We start from the raw sequence: 12,970 nt of genomic DNA on the forward strand, positions 1-12,970 counted from the left end.
CATTCCAGAAAATTCCTTTTCTTGCAGTCTCCCACCAACCTGATTTATCCCAGTCCACCTGCATATCAAAATCCCTCCACGGTCACTAACTTTGCCCTTCCTACACCATCTTTGCTATTTCATAGTGCATCTTGCACCCTAGCTCCTGACTGCTTTTACCTCCAAAAAGCAATGGCTGCAGATGCTGGAAACCAGATTCTGGATCAGTGGTGCTGGAGCAGCACAGCAGTTCAGGCAGCATCCAATGAGCAGCTTTTTTTGGAGGCCTGTACGTAACTAAAGTCTGGTTGAAGATTTGTAGCTCGGGTGTCCGTTGTTGTGGTTCTGTTCGCCGAGCTGGAAGTTTTTGCTGCAAACGTTTCGTTCCCTGGCTAGGGAACATCATCAGTGCTATTGGAGCCTCCTGTGAAGCGCTGCTGTGATGTTTCTTCCGGTATTTATAGTGGTTTGTTCTTGCCGCTTCCGGGTGTCAGTTTCAGCTGTAGTAGTTTGTATGTGGGGTCCAGGTCCATGTGTCTGTTAATGGAGTTTGTGGATGAATGCCATGCCTCTAGGAATTCCCTGGCTGTTCTCTGTCTGGCTTGTCCTATGATGGTAGTGTTTTCCCAGTCAAATTCGTGTTCCTGGTTGTCTGAGTGTATGGCTACTAGGGATAGCTGGTCGTGTCGTTTTGTGGCTAGCTGATGTTCATGGATGCGGATTGTTAGCTGTCTTCCTGTTTGTCCTATATAGTGTTTTTTGTGCAGTCCTTGCATGGTATTTTGTAAACTACGTTAGTTTGGCTCGTGCTGGCTATTGGGTCCTTTGTTCTAGTGAGTTGTTGTCTGAGTGTGGAAGTTGGCTTGTGTGCTGTTATGAGTCCTAAGGGTCGCAGTAGTATGGCTGTCAGTTCTGAGACGCTCCTGACGTATGGTAGTGTGGCTAGTCCTTTTGGTTGTGGCATGTCCTCGTTCCGTGGTCTATCTCTTAGGCATCTGGTGATAAAGTTGCGTGGGTATCTGTTTTTGGCGAATACCTTGTATAGGTGTTCCTCTTCCTCTTTTCGCAGTTCTGGTGTACTGCAGTGTGTTGTGGCTCTTTTGAATAGTGTGCTGATGCAGCTTCGTTTGTGAGTGTTGGGGTGGTTACTTTCATAGTTTAGGACTTGGTCTGTGTGTGTTGGTTTCCTGTGTACCCTTGTGGTGAATTCTCCGTTGGGTGTTCTCTCTGCTAACACATCTAGGAATGGGAGTTGCACTGATGTTCCCTAGCCAGGGAACGAAACGTTTGCAGCAAAAACTTCCAGCTCGGCGAACAGAACCACAACAACTGTATGTAAATTTTTTAACTTTTTTTTTGTAGTTCCTCTATTCTACACCATCTATAACCCTACTTGATTTCTTGATTTCATTTCTTACGAAAAGGCAACTTTGCCCTTGCCCATCTACTTTTCAATAGAATGTATATCCTTGAATATTCACCTCCTAATCCTGATCCCTATGCAGTCATGTCTCTGTCCATCATGTCACCTGCCATTTTGATCTGTGCTACAAGCTCATTTGCCTTCAGTTATACTGGGTGCATTCTGATCTAACACATTCAGTCCTGTATTAACCAGCCCTCTTTCACTGGATTCATTTGTCCAGTGTACTTCAAGTTTGATTGCTAACCTTTTTTCCATAAGTGTCCTATTTGTCAGTGCTGGAGATTTGAGTAACCTCTCCTGAGTTCTGCACTCTTACCACCCCCATTTTTAATTTGGTTGAAGCATTTAATCTACATGTGTAAAGAACATTTTAAGTGAGTTGACTTGTTTTGTAACCATTTTATTGACTTATGGAGGATCCAGTTTCTGTCTTCAGTTGGAAAAACCAGTGCCTACTAAGTATCTTCCCAATTCTTTGTTACAGTCAACTTATCAGCCCAATAAATAACTTAAAATTTCATAGTTAAAAATCATAACACCAGGTTATAGTCCAACAGGTTTTGCTAGACAATATGTTTGCTAACACCCATTGTTACAGCTAACCTGAGAATGCAACCTTTTTTTAAAAAAAAGTTTTTTGATTTACACGTGAAAGAAGTGAAACTATCATGGTATTCAAACAGATGAAAGACTCAACAGACAATCAAGGTATTTTTCAATGTATAATTTCAGTTACATCACTAAATGTTTGTATAAATTCGGTGTCTTAGAATGATGTTCTCCACTATGACCTGATGGAGTGGCACTCCAAAAGCTAGTGTGCTTCCAATTTAAACCTGTTGGACTATAACCTGGTGTTGTGATTTTTAACTTTGTACACCCCTGTCCAATGCTGGTATCTCCAAATTAAAATTTCATGATCAGGTGATTTGAATCTAGCAGCATATACTTGAAGGAAGCAAGTATTTTTCACATTCCTTCCTGGTCGTGAAATGATCGTGACTCCTTTTGCTTATGGTAAAGCATTTTGTGGAACAGAGCTATGCAGATTGGGTGATGGCATTGTCACTAACCACTAATCCAGAGACCTGGGTAGTACTTTGGGGACTCTAGTTTGAATCCTATCATGGCAGTTTGTGGAGATTGGGTTCAATAAAGAATCTCGAATTAGGGTGATTGTTAGACCCTTAAAAACACTGATATATGGTTAGTGGGAGGAGAACCCATCTGGTTCACTAATTCTCTGTAGGGAAAGAAACAGTCACCCTTGCCTAGCCAACATGTGACTTCAGACCCAAGCCCTGGTTGACTCAACTGTTCTGAGCAATTAGGGATGGGTAATAAATACAGACCTGTCTAGTGACACATGTTCTGTGAATCATTTTGAAAAAGTCTTTGTTCAGTTGTTGATCTCTGCTGAATTTAACTGATCACTTTGTAATGTAAAACATCTTGGAACAATCGCACAGATCTGTGGCAGTATAAATTGCTCACTTTTTTTGTAAGAAAGGACTGGAATAATTCTTAAAGGTGTAACTTGTCTTCAATATGCAGCAAGCTTAATATTCAAAATATCAGTGCATGGATTGCTTATCAGCAGGATATTGACTTGCCAATATTTCCAACAAATCGGACTGAAGTTGGCTTAAAGTGAGCCTTTTGTTTCAAAAAAAAGCTAGTACATTGAATTTTGGTGCAGTTTTCTGGATTTGCAAAGTTTGCAAACAACTTTTTGCATGCCTCTGAAGAAGTTTAGTTGTCTTTCCAATTTATTGGATGGTTTTTAAAGAACTTGAACCTTTTAAATTTTTGTATACTGAGCCTGACCAAATTATTTGACCCACCACCAAAAGATCCTCATTCTTCTTGAGACAATGTAGCTAGCTGTGCAAAACCTGCCCTTGGGGCCAGCAACACCAATATTGGCCTCTAAAACAGTTGCAGGTCATTATCCCCAAAATACCCATTTCATCAATGCTATTTGACTGTACTGCAATTGGTGAATTTGGGGGGAGGGGCTATATTTTTTAAATGTGAATTCCCACTGGCTGTTATGCAATTCCATCCCCAGTTACCTTAACACCACTGTAGGTGCTTGCTTCAGGTCAAGTAAAAGAGATGGCTTGCCTAGGCAAACTTTTTCTGACATTTGTTGTTTGAGGATGTTTTTGCAGGAAAAGGTTGACTTCAAGATTCTCCTCATTCTGTCAACACACCAAACCATCCTCCTACTATTGAGCTTTCTGAAAACATTAAACTACTATTTCTACCTCTGAACATTACTTCTCTCATCCATAGGTTGAATGAATGTGCAATTGCAGCTTTTAAAGCTGATAATTTAAGGCACACATTCAGGAAGCTGATTGTCCCCATTATCCCCCTCAGCTGCAGTGCTCTTCAATTTTGGAAGAGCTTTAACATTTAAAAATACTATTGACTTCATTGTGGAGGCATGGGATGATGTCTGTAAGGACTGTTTGCATGTGGTTTGGTAGAAGCTTCTCTCAGATTTTCATGATTTTCAAGGTGTTGAACCATAGTCATAGAGATGTACAGCATGGAAACCGGGAGCTTCCAGCAATCAAAGAACATTACTTTCTGCAAGAGCAGCACAAGTGAATTTGAAATAGTGGAGTCTGATATAAACTGTTGCTGTGGGGGGATTGAAGCTCGCAATGAAGGTGTTGTCCTGGATACAACACCATGAGAACTTCCCCTTTTGCTCTTCCAAGAGCTGCAAATTGTTTCAACTTCCCTCAGTGTAGAAGACAATGATTACAGTGCAGAATGCAGCAAGATAGTTTCTGGCAGAAAGTCTTATGTGCCAGCATATGAACAGCTTCATGAAAGAAGAAAGATGGCAAAGTAGTAAATACCCAAGAAACACTTCCGCCCAAGAAACAGCCCAAGGACAATGGACCACACTTGTGGACTAAATTTTTGTTATAACCCTGCATCCAGAACTGCATCTGAAAGTAGAGCTAAAGATGACCCTCTACCCCTGTCTTAATACAGTTCTGTACTATAACTCAGCAAACTCAACCCCTTTTTAAAGTGTTACATTTATTATTTCATTAAAATATCACTTCAACATTTACTTAGACTCTGCTATAGTTTGTTAGGCTAACTATTTTTGTTTTGATTTTTACTGATTATTTTTGGTGTTCCCAACCTTGTTTTTCCCATAGGCTCTGTTATTTCTATTGTGACTTACTATAACACGTGGTTGCACAAGAACGCAACAATTACATTATCTTGGAGGAGACAAAATGTGGATACTGGAAGTCTGGAACAGATAATGCTGATGAAATGGAGTAGGTCATGTGGTGTCTATAGATGTTTGAAGTGTTTAAGGGTAAACAGTGTCTTAAGTCCAGTGTGACCCTTCTGAAATAGAATTTCTCCAGCATTTTTCTGCTACAGTTTAAATGGATGTGCACCAACTCAGCCACAAATATGCATAGATCTAACTCAAGAAATTTGATCTGACATCAGGATGGTCCATCTCCTACATGACTTCAAGTTCTTAATTTAATCTGGAAAACAGGTGCCTAGAAAAGATATCCTGTTTGGATACTGCCTTCAAGCTATATTTTGGGTATCTTCACTTTTGTAATTCTTTGGCATTGATCAGGTTATCACAAGTGAAGCCTTTTTTGTGTGGGGAGGAAGAGGGGAGTAAACAACTTAATTATTTCTAAACCGTCCTGTTATACTTGTTTTACATTGCATTTTGAATTCAAAAGTAGTTTGAGGGGTTTCTTTTGCACCATGAAGCTTGGAAGCCTCAATGACCTAAATGTTTGAGGGACAAGTGTATTGCCCTTATCGCTATTCAAATAGTCCCATTTTAAATGTTTAATTCTAGATTGTTTCCCCGTTTTAAAACAAACATCTGTTAATAAGCATCCTTCAGTACTTGGACCATTTGTAGAATCTTTTTTCAAAACTTGACCTTCTAGGAGTAATGCATTGGATCAGCAGCATTCCCATTGCTTTGTTTTGTCGAAGGGTCCTACTCTTAAGTTTGGTTTGATTTTATTGTTTTGTAAGAGTATAGTGAAAAGTTTTGTTTTGCACGCAGTGCAGGCAGATCACAGGTGTTTAAATAGAGCAAGGTGTAAAAGGTTACAGGAGGTGAACAAAAAGATCATGTTCTAAATTTAGAGGGGTCCATTCAGCTGGCTCATAAATGGGGAAGAAGCTGTTCTTAAACCTGTTGGTACGTGTTTTATAAAGTTTATCTTCTGCCTGACCAATTTGGAAGAAAGTATAATTTAGGGTGGGGGAAATCTTGGCTTCCTTTTCCAAAGAGAAGTGTAAATGGAGTCTATGGATCTAAAGTTGGCTTACGTGATGGTCTGGGCTGTGTTCACCAGTCTGTAGTTCCTTATAGTCCTGGGCAGTGTAGTTGCTGTACCAAACCATAATGCATCTAGATAGAATTCTTTCGGTAGTGCATCTGTAAAAGATGAAGGTCCTTATGGATATAGCTAAGTTCCTTAGCCTCCTGAGGAATAAGAGCCAGTGTTGTGGTCCCTTGATTTTCGCATCTGTGTGGGAGGACCAGGGCAGTTTGATTGTCTCTGTTGGAAATGTGCTGCTCTTGAACCACTCCACTACTGCTGTGATTTAGGGAGGGGGTGTGTTCCATCTTCTCGAAGTCAATCAGCTCTTTAGTTTCGTTGACATTGAGATTATCTTTGCACCACAGCACCAAACATTCTATCTCCATGCTGTATTCTGACCAGTCATTGTTTGATATTAGGCCTACACTGCTGTTAGCAGTGAACTTGTAGATGGTGTGTGGGTGAAACTTGGTGCCACAGCCATGTGTACAGGGAATACAGTAGGGAGCTGAGTATAAAGGCTTGCAGGGTGCCAGTGTGAAGTATTATCATAGAGGAGATGTCTGTCTTTACTGTGGTCTGAGTGTCAGGAAGTTAAGAATCCAGTTGCAGCGGGTGGAGCAGAGACCTAGGTCTCCGTTTGGTGACTAGCTTGTTTGGGATTATGTTTAAGGTGGAGTTGTACTCCTAAATAAAAGTTTGACTTTGGTATCCTTATTATCCAGATATTCCAGGGATGTGTGTAGTGCGAGGGAAGTGGCATTTGCTATGGGCCTGTTGCGCTGGCAGGCAGATCTCAAGGGATTGAGGTAGGCAGGGAGGCTAGAGTTGTGAGCAGTGATTAACCTCTTGAAGTGCATAATTATGGATATCCGAGTCACTGGGTAGTAGTTGTTCGGCATATTTGCATGTGTTTTCTTTAGTGGCATGATGGTGGTCATGCAGGTGGCGACTTCAGATTGCAAGATCACGTTTAAAGATGTCAGCATATACACCTGCCGGCTGGTCTGCACAGGATTGGAGTGCACTTTTATTGTAGTTGTGTGTTGCTCAGCATTGAATGAATTGAGACTTCTGTATTCATTTTTGTCTAACCAAGCATTATTTCTTGGGGAGTAGCATTTCAGCACTTCCTGTTTGAAACCCAGTATTAATTTGTTTCTTTAGGTGGTTGAAGTATGGTTTCCTCTATATTGGCTGCACTGTCCAACATGGTTGCAAGATGGTTTCTCACTAGTTAAGCCTTGAGCAATAACGTGCTGTGAATTGTATATAATTTATGCAATGTTTCTTCAACTTTCTGCTTGCAAAAAGGTGCATAGACCTTGGATTCTTATGTATTTTTAATGTGTCAGTAGTAAATACTCCTTGCTATTTGGTATCATTTTACTACATAGTAGTAGGGCTATGAAGTAGTTTGAAGGGTCTGGGAAAAACACCGAGCAATGGAGTTAACATGGGTAGGAGTGGGTGGAAATGTGAAGTTGGGCTGTTCAAGGATAATACGATCTTTGGTGTAGCAGACAAGATGGACTGGTCATTTCTTTTTACTGTATACCCAATAGCTTATGAGTGTGTACATGGTGTAATCTGTTTTATGCAATAATGGAGTAACAGATCTTTGACATCCTTTCTGATGTCTTGGCATTGAATTGTATTTGCTCTTCAAAGCATTTTGACCAAGTTTTTTTTTACAGTTGGGATATACAGTTGGTCATTAAGTAATTATGTTGGTAAGAAAATGAGTCAAGGTCAGATTGCAAGAGTACTTGCATTGTTCACATGCCAAATGTGTACACGGTGCCATGAAATGTGGCTTTTCAGATTATTTGGATCACTATTAGGGAAAGAAGACTTTCTTGCCCAGTAAGGAAAGCAGCATGGAGAGTAGAGTCGTCGAGGAATAATTTAGTTCCTGATTTCTATCTAGCAAAGAGGAATTTTTAAGTTATTTCTGATCCTGTATAATTATGCTAATTGTTTAAAACAGGTGGCAGGTTTTTGTTTGTCGCCTTTCAAATGCGAAAGAAACTGGATGCTATAATATCTTTAAATGTAGTAGTTTAGATGCTTTGTTTTTCTATTAAACTTTCTGGATTGAGTTTGGATATTAAGAGGCTTTTTGTTAGCAGAATTGTTCCTGTCATTGAATGCTGATAGGACATGCAGTTTCTGCACATTGGCTCAGTGGTTAGCACTGCTGCCTCGCAGCACCAGGGTCCCAAGTTCAATTCCAGCCTCTGTGTGGAATTTGCACATTCTCCGTCTGTGTAGGTTTCCTCCCACAGTCTAAAGATGTGCAGGTCAGGTGAATTGGCCAAGCTAAATTGCCCATAGTGTTAGGTGCATTAGTCAGAGGGAAATGGGACTGGGTGGGTTACTCTTCGGAGGGTCGGTATGGACTTGTTGGGTCAAAGGGCCTGTTTCCACACTGTGTAGGGAGTCTAATCTAATTATAATTTGACACCATGCAAATATTGGAGGAGGTTGATCAAAGACATGACTAACAAAGTAGATTTTCAAGTATGTTAAAGAGCTGGTTGGGTTTAGAAATGAGGCAGCTGACGTAGTTAATGTTTGTGTACATACTTGGTTCAAAAATTTTTTTGATAGACTGGCATCAGTTACTGAATGGAGGTTCTGGTGAATTCCATAAGTCTCTAAATAGTTGAATTTTTAGTAATGTCCACTAAACTTTGAAATGTCTGTGTTTCAGTTTGTTTTGAAAATTGGTTTGCAGTTGAGTTTTTATTGTAGCATTTGTGCAAAGTACCATGTCACAAACAAATAATTAAGTAAATTAGTTTTGTATATCTCAAATGCATTATAAATGTTAAAAGTTTTTAGGCTTAGATAAAAGCAGAGCAGGAGTGTCACTGGACCTGAAATATTAACTTTGCTTTCTCACCACCGATAACAATCAATCACTTTTTTTTTACTAGTGGAAGGCAGAAATGTCTGTCTCGTCCCCTTAACTCTGATGCAGTTTGCTCATATACTGCATGGTATAGCTTCTCAGGTGGCACTCTTTGTAGCTTAAAATATGTCTGTTTAAAAATAGTTTTTCCTTATTGCCCTAAGCTTGTAACTGGCTGAGTGTTCAGGGCTGAACCCTGATTTTTAAAAATATAAATTGCCTCTGTAACCACTGAATCATCACTTGGATCTTTCTTTGGTTAACAAGCTACAGACAATTAGCCAATTATTCATATGCAAGTGTTTAAGGGCGAATTTCCTACCATCTGATTTATTACACTTTTTTAAAGGAATATCTTTTGTAATATAAAATTGTCATTAGAATGGCTGTAAGAATCACTTTCATTGCTAACTAGTTACATTCTTCATTTTTTTTGTTATGAAGAAAAACATTGATCTTGAGTGACCTGATAAATACTGAATAGACTCCATCCTTTTCTCCTCCCCACGTCTTTCTTGGGGCTCTGGCTTTGGGTCAAGAAAATTATTAATTGGAGGGGTTCCACTGAAACAGAATGAGACCAGTGTCCTTTATGGAAAGGCTACATGAGATGGTAAAGTTTGTAACACTAATACAAGGCTGAATGAGTGAAAAAGGAATGAGCGTCAGACTAGTTAGAGAAGTATAAAAAGACATTTAAAAATAAACAAGGAAGTACTATGAACTTAACCTTTTAATGGGCACAGCATGCATTGTGCAAAAAACCCTGGAGGCAATAATACACTAAGATGAAGTAAAAATTGCAAGGGCATGATTTTAAATGTAAATATTACATGGTCTGACTTTATTTTGCTGTAAAGAACAGCTGTCAGTAAGAAGTAGGATCAGAGGAACAAAATAAAGGATTAATTACCCTAGTAAGGATAGTCTTCAGCTACCCTGAGAATATATTTTCAAAAATGTATTGAGAATTTGTGATCCTAAATAGTGGCTTTGGAGAATTTGCTATTACAAGTAATGCAGATGTTGGGAACCTGAAAATACAATGCTGGATGTACTCATCAGTCAGCATCTTTTGGAGAGTTAGTTTGAAGTTGATTACCCTTATCCCCTTAGCTGCTGGATCTATGATGTATATGAAAACTGAATGCAGGGAAGCATTGAGACAAGTGATCATAACATGTCGTGTGTTTTAAATAAAGAACTTTAAATATGACTAAGGCTAACGTAATAAATTGTGGCTGACTTTGAGACTGAGAATACAACTCTAGAAAAACAAAACAATGATGCAGTACATCCATTGTAAGCAACTAAATATTTGGCAGGGACTAAAGAAAGTATTTTGCTTTTCTAAAGAAAAGAATGAACCATTGAAGCACAGATGTTGTATGAATAAAATGAGAGAACTTGCAGTTAGTAAGTTAGCATGATGAGGGAGACTGAAGAATTTAAACAATGTGGAACTTTGAAACTAAATTATCAGAAGCATAAAATGAGTTCTACAAGCTCAAATGTGAAGAAGTCCATAATGGAAATGAGGCTATGAAGGGGCATTTTGGAATAGTCTTGCAATGATAATGACATGACAAATATTACAAGTATTTATCAGAGGCAAGTTAGATGTGAGACTAGAGATTGGAAATGATCTGCTCAAAAAGGGAATAAGTTTTAAATGAACTAAAGCCTTCTGGTAAGGACACTGATCAGATGGATTTCATCCATATTTTAAGAAATGAAAGATGAGAGCAATTACATTTGGAAATGTGTAGTACAAAGGGCTAGTGGTTACTAATGCAAAACATTGAAGGGAGATTGACTTGTCCAGGGATCTTTTTAGATTAGTCTGTTCACTTCATTAGTAGGAGAACTAATGGAATCCCTGCCAAAGAAAGTAAAGATACAATAAACTTAAGGGTAGGTCCCTTTTCTTAGATAAAGCTCTTCACTTGAGGAAAAGCAAGCCTAGAAATCATTAATACCAAATGATAACCAACAAATCTTAAGTTTAAAGAACTCCTTTCTGTTGACTATTAGAAATGAAAATTGAATAGTAAACATTTGGAGGTAAGCTAGACACCAAAGGGAGAAAGGGCTTATGGTGAATGTTATGAAGGATCAGGTGATATGGTGGGTCAGTGGTTAGCCTAACAGCACCGGGGACCTGGGTTTTCAGTGTGGAGTTTACGCATTCTCTCCGTATTTTAAGGGCATTTAAATGGTCATTCCATAAACACGTGAATGAAAATGGACTAGTGTCTGATGGGCTTCAGATGGGTTCCATGGATTGGCACAATATTGAGGGCTGAAGGGCCTGTACTATGCTGTAATGTTCTATGTATCTGTGTGGGTTTCCTCAGGTGCTCTGGTTTCCTTACACAGTCCAAATATGTGTAGATTAGGTGGATTGACCATACTAAATTGCTTAGTGTCCAGGGATATGTGTGTGGTGGGGGGGGGGGGGAAGGGGAAGAGGAAGAGTCCAAGTTGGATGCTCTTCAGAAGATTGGTGTGGATTTGATGGGTTGAATGGCTTGCTTCCACACTGTAGGAATTAAATGATCTATGAATGGAGGTGACTTGAATACTAATGTTGATTTAGAGTGATAGCCCTATAGCACTGAAGTAGACCCTTCGGTCCAACCAGTCCCATGCTGACCATAATCCCAAACTAAACTAGTCCCACCTGCCTGTCCCGGCCCATATCCCTCCAAACCTTTCCTATTCCTATATCTATCTAAATGTCGTTTTACATATTGTAATTGTACCCACATCCACTTAAGTTCATTCCACGTGTGAATTACCCTCTCAATTTGCCTCTGTCTTTTTAAAATCTTTCCTCTCCTTTTAACCTGCCCCCTAGTCTTGAAATTTCCTATCTTGGGGGAAAATACAATTGCCATCTATACCCTTTACATTTTATAAACTTCTATCAAGTCACCCCTCAACCACCTCTGCTCCAGTGGAAAGAAGTCCCAGCCTCTCCAGCTTTTATAACTCAGACCTTGCATACTCAGCAGCATCCTGGTAAATCTCCTCCTCTCCCAGCTTGATAATACACTTCCCATAAATGGGTGACCAGAACTGGACTGCTAAATGTTTGCATTTTGTGCTTTGTTCTATAGATTGTAGAGTGGTAGTTTGCATGAAAGTTGCCATAGCTGCTTCCTTAGGCCTTGTGTTCTATTCTGAGGCAAGTTTCTTTTTGGCTATTTCCTTTACCTTATAAGGCAACTTCTATGCCATTCTGTGCAAGGCTAACTCTTAAAATGAGTGAAGCTGTGGTTGGATGTTTGACAGCTCATCTATTATCAAACTTCAAAACTGTTAATTTTGTGAACTACATGATCTTGAGCTGAATTTCTTGTGTTAGCCACTTAACCTTTTTTATCTGTATTTGTCTGCCATATCCAAAATATTTTTGGGTCTCATTTTCTTAAGTCCAGTATGTTGAATTCCTGTCCTGTCTTGTCATAACAATTCCTTGGAAGAACTAGATTACTGTGCAGTAGGTTATGTTTTACTGTAAATGTACACTTTTTTAATTATAGAAAAATTCCCCTTCGTGTACTTATGTTGTATACTTTTGAAGTTATCTCAGATGGCATGCATTTTTAAAATGAGTTTTGGGATATTACTAAACCAGCTCAGTGATCCAATTTGTTCAAATTTGAGCCTGGTCAAAGGGAATATGTTGGGACTGTTGCGCATCTAGGATTCAAGATGGTGGTAGAGTAGGGCTTTTCCGCTGGAGCTTATCTGTTGTCCATTCCTTTACATTTTTTTTTGTATCTTCTTTACCTACCTCTTGTCCTTGAGTCTCAAAGTCGGTGTGGACCTTCAGTCTCTGTGGTCTGGATTGGATCGACTGTTCTGAATGTTTTCTTTTTTCTGACTTATTCCTTTTGGTTTTGTACCTAAAAAGATGGCACAAGGGTTTGTAAAGCTGGACTTTGCTATTTCTTCTTAAGAATTTATAATTAAACATCTATCTTTTTGTACATGGCACTTGTAAACTTTTCACTTACTTAGGTGTACATATCATAGTTAATTTTGCTGGAGTTTTGGAATGCTGTGGTCAGGTAGTGTGGAGTGGGATGATCTGATCTTAAGCTTTATTACTACTTCCCAATTCTGACTAATTTTTGTTAAAAATATTTACTGTCTGTTCTCCATGAACAAAGTAGACAGAAAGCAGAAGTTTTATTCCCAATCCCTTGCACTTCTGTACATCTTGTGGTGCTAGATTACTGTTCTAATCAATTTGAGCAAAATTGTGAATAGAATAAATGCAAGAAATGG

General features: G+C 39.1%; 1 protein-coding gene across 2 annotated transcripts in view; it reads left to right on the plus strand.

The window, feature by feature from the left end:
- Window positions 1-12,970, plus strand: part of rap1aa (RAP1A, member of RAS oncogene family a) — a 137,685-nt gene that overhangs the window by 25,482 nt on the left and 99,233 nt on the right. The gene's annotated exons all lie outside the window — the stretch shown is intronic.

Source organism: Hemiscyllium ocellatum, chromosome 26, assembly GCF_020745735.1.
Source record: "Hemiscyllium ocellatum isolate sHemOce1 chromosome 26, sHemOce1.pat.X.cur, whole genome shotgun sequence".
Taxonomy (NCBI): Eukaryota; Metazoa; Chordata; class Chondrichthyes; order Orectolobiformes; family Hemiscylliidae; genus Hemiscyllium; species Hemiscyllium ocellatum.